At 45.1% G+C, this 15,733-nt stretch overlaps 1 pseudogene; it reads left to right on the forward strand.

The window, feature by feature from the left end:
* On the forward strand, nt 1–110 carry LOC112207362 (small nucleolar RNA SNORA40; annotated as a pseudogene).
* Nucleotides 111–15,733: the final 15,623 nt, after the last annotated feature.

A 15,733-nucleotide genomic window follows, 5' to 3' on the forward strand; every position in this document is an offset into this window, starting at 1 on the left:
TGCACTTATATATATATATATTTATGGATAAGTACAAAAAATAAATCCTGTTTTGCAACCCAGAACTCATTGTTCAGTATGAGTTTTTTTTTTTTAATTGGCTGGGTATCGAGGCATGTGCCTGTAGTTGCAGCTGCTCAGGAAGGGGAGGCAGAGGCAGGAGGATCGAGCTCTGGAGTTGGAGGCTGTGCTGAGCTTTGATGGCACCACTGTACTCCAGCCTGGGCAACAAAGACAGACCCTGTCTCTTTTTTGGGGATGGAGTTTCAGGCTCTTGTTGCCCAGGCTGGAGTGCAATGGCGGGATCTCTGCTCACCGCAACCTCCGCCTCCCAGGTTGAAGCGATTCTCCCGCCTCAGCCTTCCAAGTAGCTGGGATTACAGGCATGTGCCACCACGCCCGGCTAATTTTGTATTTTTTGTAGAGATGGGATTTCTCCATGTTGGTCAGGCTGGTCTCAAACTCCCAACCTCAGGTGATCTGCCCGCCTCGGCCTCCCAAAGTGTAGGATTACAGGCGTGAGCCACCATGCCCGGCCGACCCTGTCTCTTAATAAAAAAATGTTGATTCTAGGATTGTAGAATAGATAATTTAAAAGCATAGGATATGAGGGAAAACCTCAGCTATATTAATTTTGTATTTCAATTTCATGTTGACTTGATACATAAGATGGCTTTTTGTTTTAAAGGCTTTTATCTTGAGAACACGATATCTGGAGTTAAAGGTATTGGCATATTCCACACATCTGTACTTATTCTTGAGTGTGATTGCTTAGGAATGAATATGATTTAAACTCATTCATGTTTAGAGAGGGTGTCAAATTGAGAACCAGGAAGATCCACGTACGCTAAAAATGACCCTAAAGTAAGTTGGTTAAAAAATTAGATTCCAAACATTCTTGGTGAATTTTGAAGTCTTCTTCAGTGTACCCATATTATTATTATTATTTTTTTTTTTTATTTTTTTTTGAGACGGAGTTTTACTCTTGTCACCCAGGCTGGAGCACAATGGTGCAATCTCAGCTTACTGCAACCTCCGCCTCCCAGGTTTAGGCGATTCTTCAGCCTTGCCTGCTGAGTAGCTGGGATTATAGGCATGTGCCACCATGCCCAGCTAATTTTTTTTTTCTTTTTTTGAGGCGGAATCTCTGTCACCCAGACTGGAGCACAGTAGCGCAATCTCAGCTGACTGCAACCTCCACCTCCCAGGTTCAAGTGATTCTCCTGCCTTAGCCTCCTGAGTAGCTGGGACTACAGACTCCCAACACCACACCCAGCTAATTTTTGTATTTTTAGTAGAGACGGGGTTTCACCATGTTGGCTAGACTGGTCTTGGACTCCTGATCTCAGGTGATCCGCCTGCCTTGGCCTCCCAAAGTGCTGGGATTACAGGCGTGAGCCACCACGCCCAGCCTAATTTTGTATTTTTAGTAGAGATGGGGTTTCACCATGTTAGCCAGGCTGGTCTCGAACTCCTGACCCCAGATAATCCACCCACCTCAGCCTCCCAAAGTGCTGGGATTACAGGCAGGAGCCACTGTGCCCAGCTACTATATCCACATTAAAAGGAGATGACAGAAGCCAAAATAAAAGAATTATGGGCTGACAGGACAACTAGATTAAAATAAGCCTCAGTTCCATTAAAAAGGGCTAACTTGAAGATAAATTTTGACTCCAGCTCTTTAGAGGATCTATAGTGACCTTGGTGGACAGTGGGAAAAAAATCACAACATGAAATTCCTTGAATAAAAATGTACTGACTTAAAAAAACAAAAAAAAGCAAAGCACAACTATCATAGACAGAAGCACCAGGCTGGTTGTATCACTGTTATCCTATTGATCACTTGATTCATTTCCTGGTGTTAGAAGAGAAAAGACATTTTGTTTATTTATTTATCTATTTATTCATTTATTGAGATGGAGTCTCACTCTGTCACCAGGCTGGAGTGTAGTGGCGCGATCTCAGCTCCCTGCAACCTCCACCTCCCAGGTTCAAGCGATTTTCCTGCCTCAGCCTCCTGAGTAGCTGGGACTACAGGTGCCCACTACCATGCCCGGCTAATTTTTGTATTTTTAGTAGAGATGGGGTTTCACCATGTTGGCCAGGATGGTCTCAATCTCTTGACCTCATAATCCGCCCGCCTTGGCCTCCCAAAGTGCTGGGATTACAGGCGTGAGCCACTGTGCCCAGCCAAAAGACATTTTAAATCGAGGAGAGTGGTAGCCTGAATAATCCCTCTCAATGATGCTCAAGCCCTAATCTCTGCAACCTGTCAGTGTTACCTTATATATAACATAATTGCTTTGCAGAAGGGATTCAGTTAAGAATCTTGAGATAGGGAGATTATCCTGGATTATCCAGGTGGGCCCTAAATGTAATCATACATATCCTTATAAGAGGGAAGTAGAGAAGGATTTGACTGCAGAAGAGAAGGCAATGAGATGATGAAAGCAGAGATTGGAGTGATGCAAACTCAAGTTGAGGGACCCAACAGCCACCAGTCGCTGGAAGAGGCAAGGCATAGTTCTTTCCTGGAGTCTTTAGAAGCAACCAGCCCTGCCAATGCCTTGATTTCAGCCCCTTAAGACTTATTATACACTTCTGGCCTCCGGAACAGCAAGGGAGTATATTTCTGTTGTTTTAAGTCACTAAATTTGTGGTAATTTATTGCAACAGCTATAAGAAACTAATTCAAGGGATGTGGTTGAATCATTATTATTATTATTACTTTTTTCTCTTTTTTTGGAGACAGTCTCATTTTTGTTGCCCAGGCTGAAGTGCCGTGCACTGGTACAATCACAGCTCACTGCAAGCTCCACCTCCTGGGTTCAAGCAATTCTCATGCCTTAGTTTCTGGAGTAGCTGGAATTACAGGCATGCACCACCATGCCCAGCTAATTTTTGTATTTGTAGTAGAGATGGGGTTTCGCCATGTTGCCCAGGCTGGTCTTGAATTCCTGGCCTCACTTGATCTGCCTGCCTCAGCCTCCCAAAGTGCTGGGATTACAGGCATAAGCCTCTGCACTCAGAGTATTATTATACTTTTAGAGATAGAGTCTCAGTTTGTTGCCCACGCTGGTGTGCAGTGGCAAGATCACTGTGTGAATTATTTATTTATTTATTTATTTATTTATTTATTTATTTATTTATTTTTTGAGACAGAGTCTCGCTCTGTCACCCAGGCTGGAGTGCAGTGGCGCGATCTCGGCTCACTGCAAGCTCTGCCTCCTGGGTTCACGCCATTCTCTTGCCTCAGCCTCCCAAGTAGCTGGGACTACAGGCATGTGCCACCACACCCGGTTAATTTTTTGTATTTTTCAGTAGAGACAGGGTTTCACCATATTGGCCAGGCTGCTCTCGAACTCCTGACCTTGTGATCCACTGGCCTCAGCCTCCCAGAGTGCTGGGATCACAGGCGTGAGCCACCATGTTCAGTCACTGCGTGGATTATTGATTATAAAAAGTAATACTTGTGGTATATCCACATATGGAATATTATTCAACAATAAAAAGGAATGAGGCATATGAAATGTCCAGAATAGGCAGATCTATAGGAACAGAAAGTATATCAGTGGTTGCCTAGGGCTGGAGGGATGTAAGGGGTGGGGGAGTGATGGCTAAGTGGCACAGGGGTTATTTTGAGGGTAATCAAAATGTTCTAAAGTTGATTGTGGTGACAGTTGCACAACTCAACATTCTAAGAAGCAATGAAATGTGCATTTGTATAGTATATGAACTATATCTCAATAAAGCTGTTCAAAAATACTGAAAGCTAACATTTAGCTAATGTATACTGAACACTTGCCATTACTGTGCTGCAATTTATGTGCCTTCTCATTTAATCCTGGAATAATAATAATACTGTATACCTAGCATTAGCACTTGCTACATGACAGGAACTTTTTTTTTTTTTTTTTAAGAGGGAGTTTCACTCTTGTTGCCCAGGCTGGAGTGCAGTGGCACAATCTCGGCTTGCCACAACCTCCGCCTCCTGGGTTCAAGTGATTCTCCTGCCTCAGCCTCCAGAGTAGCTGGGATTACAGGCAGGAGCCACCACGCTGGGAAAATTTTCTATTTTTGTAGTAGAGACGGGGTTTCTTCATGTTGGTCAGGCTGGTCTTGAACTTCTGACCTCAGGTGATTCGCCGCCTGCCTTGGCTTCCCAAAGTGCTGGGATTAAAAGCTTGAGCCACTGCGCCCAGCCAGGAACTTGTTTTTTTGTTTTGTTTTTTTTAGAGAAAGGGTCAGCCAGGCGCGGTGGCTCAAGCCTGTAATCCCAGCACTTTTGGAGGCTGAGGCGGGCGGATCACGAGGTCAGGAGATCCAGAACATTCTGGCTAACATGGTGAAACCCCATCTCTACTAAAAAAGTACAAAAGATTAGCCGGGCGTGGTGGCGGGCGCCTGTAATCCCAGCTACTAGGGAGGCTGAGGCAGGAGAATGATGTGAACCCGGGAGGCGGAGCTTGCAGTGAGCCGAGATTGCGCCACTGCACACTCCAGCCTGGGCGACAGAGAGACTCCGTCTCAAAAAAAAAAAAAAAAAAAAAAAAAAGAGAAATGGTCTTGCTGTGTCACCCAGGCTGGAATGCAGTGGCACAATCATAGCTCACTTCGTACTTGATCCTGGGCTCAAGGGATCCTCCTGCCTCAGCCTACCAAGTACCTGGAATTACAGGCATGAGCCACTCTGCCTATTTTTTTTTTTTTTTTTTTGAGATGGAGTCTCGCTCTGTCGCCCAGGCTGGAGTGCAGTGGCAAGATCTCGGCTCACTGCAAGCTCCGCCTCCCAGGTTCACGCCATTCTCCTGCCTCAGCCTCCGGAGCAGCTGGGACTACAGGCGCCCGCCACCACGCCCGGCTAATTTTTGTGTATTTTTTTTTAGTAGAGACGGGGGTTCACCGTGTTAGCCAGGATGGTCTCGATCTCCTGACCTTGTGATTCGCCCGCCTTGGCCTCCCAAAGTGCTGGGATTACAGGCGTGAGCCACCGCGCCCGGCCTTTTTTCTCTCTCTCTCTCTCTTTTTTTTTTTTTTTTGGGACGTAGTTTCCCTCTTGTTGCCCAGGCTGGAGTACAATGGCGCGATCTTGGCTCACCGCCACCTCTGCCTCCCGGGTTGAAGCGATTCTCCTCTCTTGGCTTCCTGAGTAGCTTGGATTACGGCATGCACCACCATGCCCAGCTAATTTTATATTTTTAGTAGAGACGGGGTTTCTCCATGTTGGTCAGGCTGGTCTCGAACTTCCGACCTCAGGTGATCCGCCCGCCTCGGCCTCCCAAAGTGCTGGGATTACAGGCATGAGCCACTGCGCCCGGCCTGCCTGACTCCTTTAAAGCATTTTTTATATGCATCAACTCATTAATCTCCATATGAACCTAATACTGTAGATGCAATTATTACCCCATTCTATTTTATTTTATTTTATTTTAGACAGGGTCTTGCTCTGTCACCCTGGTGGGGCGCAGTGGTGCAATCATGGCTCACTGCAGCCTCAAGCTCCCTGGCTCAAGTGTTCCTCTCACCTCCGCCTCCCAAGTAGCTGGGACCATAGGTGGGTGCCACCACGCCTGGCTAAATTTTTTTTTTTTTTTTTAGAGAGACACAAAGTCTCACTATGTTGCCCAGGCTTATTACCCCATTTTAAGGTAAGGAAACTGGGGTCTGAGAGGTTAAGTAACTTGCCTAGGGTCACATGGCTTGTAAGAGGTAGAACCAGGATTTCAACTCAAGTTGTTGGACTCCTCAGCCCAAGATCTTATTTTGTTTGCCTGCAACTACACTTGCACCATGGGACTGGCCCCCTGGGCTGGCTGATTGGATCTGCAGAACTCTTCATTTCCTAACTCCAGTCCTTTGCATGGCTCAGCTGCACTTCCTGTACCTTCAGAAAGAGAGTTCCCTTTCTAGCTTAAAGCTGAGGAGGTTTCTGTTACTTACCTGATTCAAAAAGGGTAATTTCTGCCTACAGGGTAGCACAGGGGCTTCCTAAGAGCTCAGTGAGCAGCGAACATGTGATCCTGGCATCTGAGGACCCACAAAGACCACATGCCAGAGAAAAGATGAAGTGCTTAAGCTTCCCGGAAGGCCAACAGCTCAGCAGCCCTTGGCTGTATGTATTTCAATGTGTAAGTGTCCTGTGAAGAGTTTTTAAAATAAAAAATAACTTATATTGCTGGGTTTTTTTTTGCTTTGTTTTTTTTTTTTTTTTTTTTACTATATGCTTACTAAAGTTCATCACAGCCATAACAGGAAGAAAATTTCTTTTTATTCTTTTAAAAATAAAAGATTTTATAGGTTAATTTATAAGCAGTAGAATAGTGTGATTAAAATCCTGGGCCCTGCACTCTGGAAAACTTTGTCAGTTTCTTTTTCTTTTTTAAGACAGAGTCTCGCTCTATCGCCCAGACTGGAGTGCAGTGGCGGAATCTTGGCTCACTGCAACCTCTGCTTCCCAGGTTCAAGTGATTCTCCTGCCTCAGCCTCCTGAGTAGCTGGGATTACAGGCGTTCACCACCATGCCCGGCTAACGTTTGTATTTTTAGTAGAGACGGAGTTTCACCATGTTGGCCAGGCTGGTCTTGAACTCCTGACCTCAGGTGATCCACCTGCCTCGGCCTCCCAAAGTGCTGGGATTACAGGCGTGAGCCACCGTGGCTAGCCTGTCAGTTTCTTAAAAAATGAACCGCATAGGTGGGTACAGTGGCTTGTGCCTGTAATCCCAGCACTTTGGGAGGCTGAGGGAGGTGGATCACCTGAGGTCAGGAGTTTGAGACCAGCCTGGCCAACATGGTGAAACCCCATCTCTAGTAAAAATACAAAAATTAGCTGGGAGTGGTGGTGGGAGCCTGTAATCCCAGCTACTCAGGAGGCTGAGGCAGAAGAATCGCTTGAACCCAGGAGAAGGAGGTTGCAGTGACCCAAGATCCTGCCATTGCACTCCAGCCTGGGCGACAAAAGTAAAACTCCATCTCAAAAAAAAAAAAAAAAAAAAAAAAAGAATCACACAGCTACCATACAACCCGGCAATTGCAATCCTGAGCATTTATCCCAGAGAAATGAAGACTTACATTAAGACAAAAACCTGTAGTTGAATGTTTAAAGCAGTTTTATTGGTAGTATCCCCAAACTGGAAACAATCCAGATGTTCTTCAATAGGTGGATAGTTAAACAAACCATGGTACATCCACAGAATACCACTCAGCATGGAGTATTACCCAGAAATAAAAAGAAACGAGGCTGGGCATTGTGGCTCATGCCTGTAATCTCAACACTTTGGGAGGCTGAGGTGGGAGGATCACTTGAGCCCAGGAGCTCAAGGCCAGCCTGAGCAACACAGGGAGACTCCACTTCTACAAAAAATTACAAAAATTAGCTGGGCATGGTGGCGCACACCTGTAGTCCCAGCTACTCGGGAGGCTGAAGTGGCAGGATCACTTGAGGCAGAGAGGTCGGTGATGCCAGTGAGCTCTGATTGTGCTACTGCACTCTAGCCTGGGTGACAAAGCCAGACCCTGTCTCAAAAAAAAAAAAAAAAAAAAAAAAGAGAACAAATATGAATACTTGGAACAATCTGGATGAATTTCCAGAGAATCATGATGAGTGAAAAAAAGCCAGTCTCAAAAGATTAAACACTGTATGATTTATTTATATAAAATTCTTGAAATGACAAAATTATAAAAATGGAGACAGAATTACCAGTGTAAAGGAGGAGGTAGAGGCAGGAGGAAGTGGGGTTGGCTATTGAAAGGTCAATATGAGGAATCCTGGTAGTGTTGGAAATACTCTGTGTCTTGACTGTATCAATGTAAATATCTTGGTTGTGATACTGTGTTGTATTTTTTCAAGAAGTTACCATCGGGGGAAACTAGGTGAAGAGTACATAGGATCTCTTTGTTCCCTCCCTCCCTCCCTCCCTTCCTTCCTTTTTTGAAACAGGGTCTTATTCTGTCACCCAAGCTGGAGTGCAGTGGCACAATCATGGCTCACTGCAGCCCCGGCCTCCTGGGCTCAAGCTATCCTCCCACCTCACCCTCCCAAGTAGCTAAGAACACAGGCGCGTGCCACCACTCCTGGCTCATTTTAAAACATTTTTTGTAGAGATGGAGTCTCCCTATGCTGCCCAGGCTGGTCTATGACTCCTGGGCTCAAATGAGCCCACCTCAGCCTCCCAAAGTGCTGGGATTACAGGTGTGAGCCACCTTGCCTGGCCTATATTATTTCTTATAGCAGCATGTGAAGCTATAATTATCTCAAAATTAAAAGTTTAATTAGAAAAAAATCCTCCCCGTCTGGGAGGGAGGTGGGGGGGTCAGCCCCCCGCCCGGCCAGCCGCCCCGTCCGGGAGGGAGATGGGGTGGGTCAGCGCCCCCTCCCGGCCAGCCGCCCCGTCTGGGAGGGAGATGGGGGGGTCAGCCCCCCGCCCGGCCAGCCACCCGGTCCGGGAGCTGAGGGGCGCCTCTGCCCGGCCGCCCCTACTGGGAAGTGAGGAGCCCCTCTGCCCGGCCACCACCCCATCTGGGAGGTGTACCCAACAGCTCATTGAGAATGGGCCATGATGACGATGGCGGTTTTCTGGAGTAGAAAGGGGGGCAAGGTGGGGAAAAGATTGAGAAATCGGATGGTTGCCGTGTCTGTGTAGAAAGAAGTAGACATGGGAGACTTTTCATTTTGTTCTGTACTAAGAAAAATTCTTCTGCCTTGGGATCCTGTTGATCTATGACCTTACCCCCAACCCTGTGCTCTCTGAAACATGTGCTGTGTCCACTCAGGGTTAAATGGATTAAGGGCGGTGCAAGACGTGCTTTGTTAAACAGATGCTTGAAGGCAGCATGCTCGTTAGGAGTCATCACCACTCCCTAATCTCAAGTACCCAGGGACACAAACACTCTGCCTAGGAAAACCAGAGACCTTTGTTCACTTGTTTGTCTGCTGACCTTCCCTCCACTAGTGTCCTATGACCCTGCCAAATCCCCCTCTGTGAGAAACACCCAAGAATGATCAATAAAAATAAAATAAAATTAAAAAAAAAAAAAGAAAAAAATCCTAGACCCTATGCTTAAAACATGCTGTGTGTCCTGGAGTAAGTTGCTTTTCCTCCCTGTCCTTTAGTTTTTACTTGTCTTATAGATTTGTTGTGAGAAATAAGAAATGTGATATTATGTATATAAAATGCTTAGTACATTGTATATTAGCGTTAGTTACTGATACACTGTAAGGACCTAATAAATATTAGTATGATTACAGAAAAATTACAAAATATAGATAATCAAAATGAAGAAAATATTTTAAACAACCATAATTCTACCACTTTTAACACCTGTATCAATTTATATGTTTTTAGCTGCAAGTAAAAACAAAATCAACAACAATGAAGTACCACTTCAAATGCATTAGGATGGCTTTAACAATTAAAAAAATAATAATAATAACTGCTGGTGGGAAGGCCAAATGGCTCAGCCTCTGTGGAAAACATTTGAGCAGTTTCTCAAGAAGTTAAACATAGACGGCCAGACACAGTGGCTCACACCTGTGATCCCAGCACTTTAGGAGGCTGAGGCGGGCAGATCACTTGAGGTCAGGAGTTTGACCTCATGGAAGCTGGGCTCTACTAAAAAAAATACCAAAAATTAGCTGGGTGTGGTGGTGTGTGCCTATCGTCCCAGCTACTCGGGAGGCTGAGGCATGAGAATTGCTTGAACCCGGGAGGCAGAAGTTTCAGTGAGCCAAGATGGCCCCACTGTACTCCAGCCTGGGCGAGAGAGACTCCGTCTCAAAAAAAAAAAAAAAAAAAAGTTAAACATAGAATTACCATATAACCCTGCAATTCCATTCCTAGGCATACACCTGAAATAATTGGAAAAACGTACTCCAACAATTATTTGTACACACTTTTTCATAGCAGCACTAGTCAAAATAGCCAAAGTGTCCATCAATGGATGGCTCATACACAAATTGTAGCAAATACATACAAAAGAATATTGTTTAGACATAAAAAAGAATGAAGTGCTGATACCTGCTATGATCTAAATAAGCCTCAAAAAATTTTATGCTAAATGAAGGAAGACAGGCACAAGAGATCATACACTGCGTAATTCTATTTATATGAGGCATTCAGAATAGATAAATCAGGCCGGCGTGGTGGCTTACACCTGTAATCTCAGCACTTTGGGTGGCCAAGGCAAGCAGATCACTTGAGGCCAGGAGTTCAAGACCAGCTTGGCCAACATGGTGAAGCCCCATCTTTACTAAAAATACACAAATTAGCTGGGTGTGGTGGCACATGCCTGTAATCCCAGCTACTCTGGAGGCTCAGGCACGAGAATCCCATGAACCTGGGAGGCTGAGGTTGCAGTGAGCTAAGATCGCACCACTGCACTCCAGCCTGGGCAACAGAGTGAGACTCGGTCTCGAAAAAAAAAAAAAAAAAAGAGAAATCTACAGGGACAAAATGCAAATTGGTGGAATAATGAAAATGTTTTGGAACTAGATAGAGGTGGTGATTGCACAGCATTGTGACTGTACTAAAGACCCCTGAATTGTTTACTTTAAAATGGTTAATTTATTTTTTAAGACAGAATCTCGCTCTGCTGCCCAGGCTGGAGTGCAGTGGTGAGATCTTAGTTCACTGCAGCTTCAAACTCCTGGGCTTAAGGGATCCTCCTGCCTCAGCCTCCCAAGTAGCTGGAACTACAGGTGCATGACACCATGCCTGGCTTTTTTTTTTTTTTTTGCAACGGATCTTGTTTTGCTCTTCAGGTTGGTCTCCTGGCTTCAAGTGATCCTCCCTCCTCGACCTTCTAAAGTGTTGGGATGACAGGCATGAGCCACTGCACATGGCCAAAATGGTTAATTTTAATTAGTTGGGCTTGGTGATGTGTGCCTGTATTTCTAACTACTAAGGAGGCTGGGATCGGAGGACTGCTTGAGCCCAGGAGTTTGAGGCTGCAATGAGCTATGATTGTGCCATGGCACTCCAGCCTGGGCAACGGAGTGAGACCCTATCATACCCCTCCCCCAAAAGTTAACTTTATGGTTATGTGGATTTTACCTCAATAAATTACTAGAAATAAAATATGTCAGAATTATTTAAGAAAAATTTATTACGTCTTATATTAAGAAGCCCCAAAATAGAGAAGCTCTAGAATTGGTTCTTTCAGTAGCTCCAAGATTTTATCAAGGACCTGAATTCTCTGTTTGTTTTTCCATTCTTGTCACGTTGCCATTTTTCGTTCTTCCGTGGTTAAAAGATTGTTTTCATAGTTCCAAGAACTGCCTGAGGACATGACATCCAGCTCCACTAGATTGTAATGGAACAAAGAAGGGCTACCGATTCCTGGAAATACCTTCCTCTCTTTTTAAAATAATATCTTTATTGAGATACAATTCACATACCATATAATTCACCCATCAAATATACATCCCAAACTCATCTAGTTGTATATGTTAAATAAGTGCAGCTTTTTATGTATCAAGAAAAAAAAAAGTTAATGGTTTGTAGTATGTTCACAGAATTGTGCAACAATCACCACACTTAGTTTTAGAACATTTTTATCATCCGCCACAGAAATTTAGCACCTATTATCTGTCATTCTCTAGTTTTCCGCAGCTCTCCTCCCCTCCACCCCAGGCAACAGGTAATCTACTTTTTGGTGGTTTATGCCTATAATCCCAGCACTTTGGGAGGCTGAGACAAGAGGCTTGAGCCTTTTGGCTTGCTTTGGGAGGCTTGAGCCCAGGAGTTTGACACCAGCCTGGGAAACACAGCAAAACCCTGTCTCTACAAAACATACTAAAAAAAAGAAAAAAAAAATTAGCCAGGCATGGTGTCCCAGGTACCCAGGAGGCTGAGGCAGGAGGATCACTTGAGCCTGGGAGTTTGAAGCTGCAGTGTTATGCTATGATGAGCACACTTCAGGTGGGTGACAGAATGAGATTCTCTCTAAAATATAAAACAAAACACATAAACCCTCCTATTTTCTGTCTCTATAAATTTGCTTATTCTGGTCATTTCATATAAATGGAATCATAAAGTATGTGGTATTTTGTGCTGACTTCTTTTTACTTAGCATAATGTTTTCAAGGTTCATTCATGTTGCAAAATGTATCAGTAGCTCATTTCTTTATATTACTGAATAATCTTCCATTATATAGACATACTATATATTTTTTACCCATTCATGGTTGGTGGATATTTGGGTTGTTTCCACTTTTGGCCTTTTTTTTTTTTGGAGACGGAGTCTCGCTCTATTGCCCCGACTGGAGTGCAATGACACAGTCGCGGCTCACCGCAACCTCCTTCTCCTGGGTTCAAGTGATTCTCCTGCCTCAGCCTCCCGAGTAGCTGGGATTGCAGATGCCGGCCACCATGGCCGGCTAATTTTTTGTATTTTTAGTAGAGACAGGGTTTCACCATGTTGGCCAGGCTGGTCTCAAACTCCTGACCTCAGGTGATCCACCCGCCTTGGCCTCCCAAAGTGCTGGGACTATAGGCCCAGCATTGTTTTTGTTGTTGTTGTTGTTTTGTTTTTTTGGTTGTTTTTTTGTTTGTTTGTTTGTTTTGATACAGAGTTTCACTTTGTTAACTAGGCTGGAGTGCAGTGTTGGGATCTCGGCTACTGCAACCTCCGTGATTCAACTTCCCGGGTTCAAACGATCCTCCCTCCTCAGCCTCCCGAGTAGCTGGGACTACAAGCGTGTGCCACCGCCCGGCTAATTTTTAGTAGAGAAGAGGTCACCATGTTGGCCAGGCTAGTCTGGAGCTCCTAACCTCAGATGATCTGCCTGCCTCGGCCTCCCAAAGTGCTGGGATTACAGGCGTGAGCCACCGTGCCCTGCCTCTCTTTGTTGTTGGTTTTTTTGAGACAGAGTCTCACACTGTCACACTGGCTGAAGAGCAACGGCGCAATCTTGGCTCATTGCAAACTCCACCTCCCAGGTTCACGGGATTCTCCTGCCTCAGCCTCCTGAGTAGCTGTGATTAAAGGCGCCCACCACCACACCCAGCTAATTTTTTTGTATTTTTAGTGGAGACGGGGTTTCACTATGTTGACCAGACTGGTCTTGAACTTGTGACTTTGTGATCCGCCCACCGCGGCCTCCCAAAGTGCTGGGATTACAGGCGTGAGCCACCGCCGCCCGGCGTCTTTGTTGTTTTTTAAACCAGGAAACTCTTCCCTCAGGCTTCCCAGCGGACTCCCTTTCCCATCTCATTGGCCAAAACTCCCTCACGTGAATGCCCCTAGCCCAATCACTGGCATTACCATAATTGACTTAGAATTAAGCCTCCAGCTAACCTCTGGCTGTGGTCACCTTTTCTGAAAGGTGAATACCTAAACAAACTTGAGGGTTAATGAACAAAGAAGAAAGGAGAAAGAGGTAATGATACTCTGTTTCAATGTCTTTTGGGTATTTTTCTTACAGACATATAAAAATATAAATATATATATATTATATTTAGAGACATGGTCTTGTTATGTTGACCAGGCGGGACTCGAACATCTGGACCCAAGTGATCCTCCCATCTCAGCCTCCTGAGTAGCTGGGGCTACAGGTCTGTGCCACCATCCTGGTTCTACATATAAATCCATTTTTATTTTTTATGTATTTATTTTTGTTTTTTCTTATTTATTTTCTTTATTATCAACCCTATTAACTGAATATGTATATTTTTAAACAAACAAAAGAAATCATACCGGGCCAGCCCAGGCAGATGACTTGAGCCAGAAGTTTGAGCCTGGGCAACATGGCAAAACCCCATCTCTACATAAAAATACAAAAAATTAGCTGAGTGTGGTGGTGCCTGCCGGCTACTCAGGAGCTGAGGTGGGAAGATCACCTAAGCCCGTGAGGTCGAGGCTGCAGTGAGCTGTGATGGTGCCACTACACTCCAGCCTGGGTGACAAAGTGAGACTCTATCTCAAAAAAGAAAAAGAAAAAAGAAATTGTATAGTCCATACTGTTTTGTAACTTGGTTTATCACTAAACAATATGCTAGATCTATCTTTCCATGCTCATACTATTCACTGATAACATGATTTTATTGTATTTTTTTTGAGACAGAGTCTCGCTCTCTTGCCTAGGCTGGAGTGCAGTGGCACAATCACAGATCACTGCTGCGTGGACCTCCCAGGCCCAAACAATCCTTCTGCTTTAGCCTCAGCCTCCTCAATAGCTGGAACAACATGTGTACAACACCATGTCGAGTTAATTTTCTTGTCTTTGTAGAGATGGAGTGTTGTCCATGCTGGTCTTTGTAGAGATGGAGTGTTGTCCATGCTGGTCTCAAACTCTTGGGCTCAAGCAATCCTCCTACCTCAGCTTCCCAAGTAGCTGGGACTACAGGTGTGAGCCACCAGACCCGGCTAATTTTTGTATTTTTAGTAGAGACGGGGTTTCACCATGTTGGCCAGGCTGGTCTCGAACTCCTGAGCTCAAATGATCCACCCGCCTCGGCCTCCCAAAGTGCTGGGATTACAGGCATGAGCCACCGCACCCGGCCTGCCCTCTCTTCTACTTTCACTTCCAATTCTTTCTGCCCTCTAGGGAGCTTGTTTCAGTAATTATCACATCTTTTTCCTTCTCACTGGCTATTTTCCCCTCTCCCTTTCATGTCTTTCTAGAACCTATGTAGAATTCCTTAGGATGAGATTTGAGACTCTTTGTATCAGTCAGCATTCTTCCAGGTGCAAGTGACAAAAAACCCAACCAAACCTGTCTTACTCATAAAAGAGAATGTTTTGCTTATGGAATTGAATAGTATAGGTGAAGATTTCAGGCATAGCTGGATCTAGAGACTCAAATATTATTTTTATTTTATTATTTTTTGAGATGAAGTTTTGTTATTGTTGCCTAGGCTAGAGTGCAGTGGCATGATCTTGGCTCACTGCAACCTCTGCCTCCTGGGTTCAAGCAATTCTCCTGCCTCAGCCTCCAGAGTAGCTGGGATTACAGGCACACGCCACCATGCCCAGCTAATTTTTGTGTTTTTAGTAGAGATGGAGTTTTGCCATGTTGACCAGGCTGGCCTTGAGCTCCTGACGTCAGGTGATCTGCCCACCTCGGCCTCCCAAAGTGCTGGGATTACAGGCGTGAGCCACCATGCCCAGCAAGACTCAAATATTATTATAAAGAATCGGGCCTGTAATCCCAGCCCATTTTCACCAAATAATCTTGGCCCAATTTATCAACTTTCCCTGCCAGATCTGTGACCAACCTGACATGTACACATCCTATGGCCCAACACAATGGTCACACTTCTTGGAACTTCAGTCTCTGACTGTGCTTTCAATCTGACTCACCTTCAAAGACCAGCTGAGCCACCACTTCCTCTGTGAAGCCTTCCTGATTGCCCCCACCTAGAGTTGACCTCAGTCATACCTTAACCACACCTGAATGCTCTTTATTTATTATTATTATTATTATTATTTTTGAGACGGAGACTCTCTGTGTTGCCAGGCTGGAGTGCAGTGGGGCAATCTCAGCTCACTGCAACCTCCGCCTCCTGGGTTCAAGCAATTCTCCTGCCTCAGCCTCCCAAGTAGCTGGGACTACAGGTGTGCGCCACCACGCCCAGCTAATTTTTGTATTTTTAGTGGAGACGGGGGTTTCACCATGTTGGCCAGGATGGTCTTGATCTCTTGACCTGGTGATTCACCCACCTCGGGCTCCCAAAGTGCTGGGATTACAGGCGTGAGCCACTGCGCCTGGCCGCTGAATGCTCTTTATTAGCACC

The sequence above is a fragment of the Pan troglodytes genome, chromosome 1, assembly GCF_028858775.2.
Source record: "Pan troglodytes isolate AG18354 chromosome 1, NHGRI_mPanTro3-v2.0_pri, whole genome shotgun sequence".
Classification (NCBI taxonomy): domain Eukaryota; kingdom Metazoa; phylum Chordata; class Mammalia; order Primates; family Hominidae; genus Pan; species Pan troglodytes.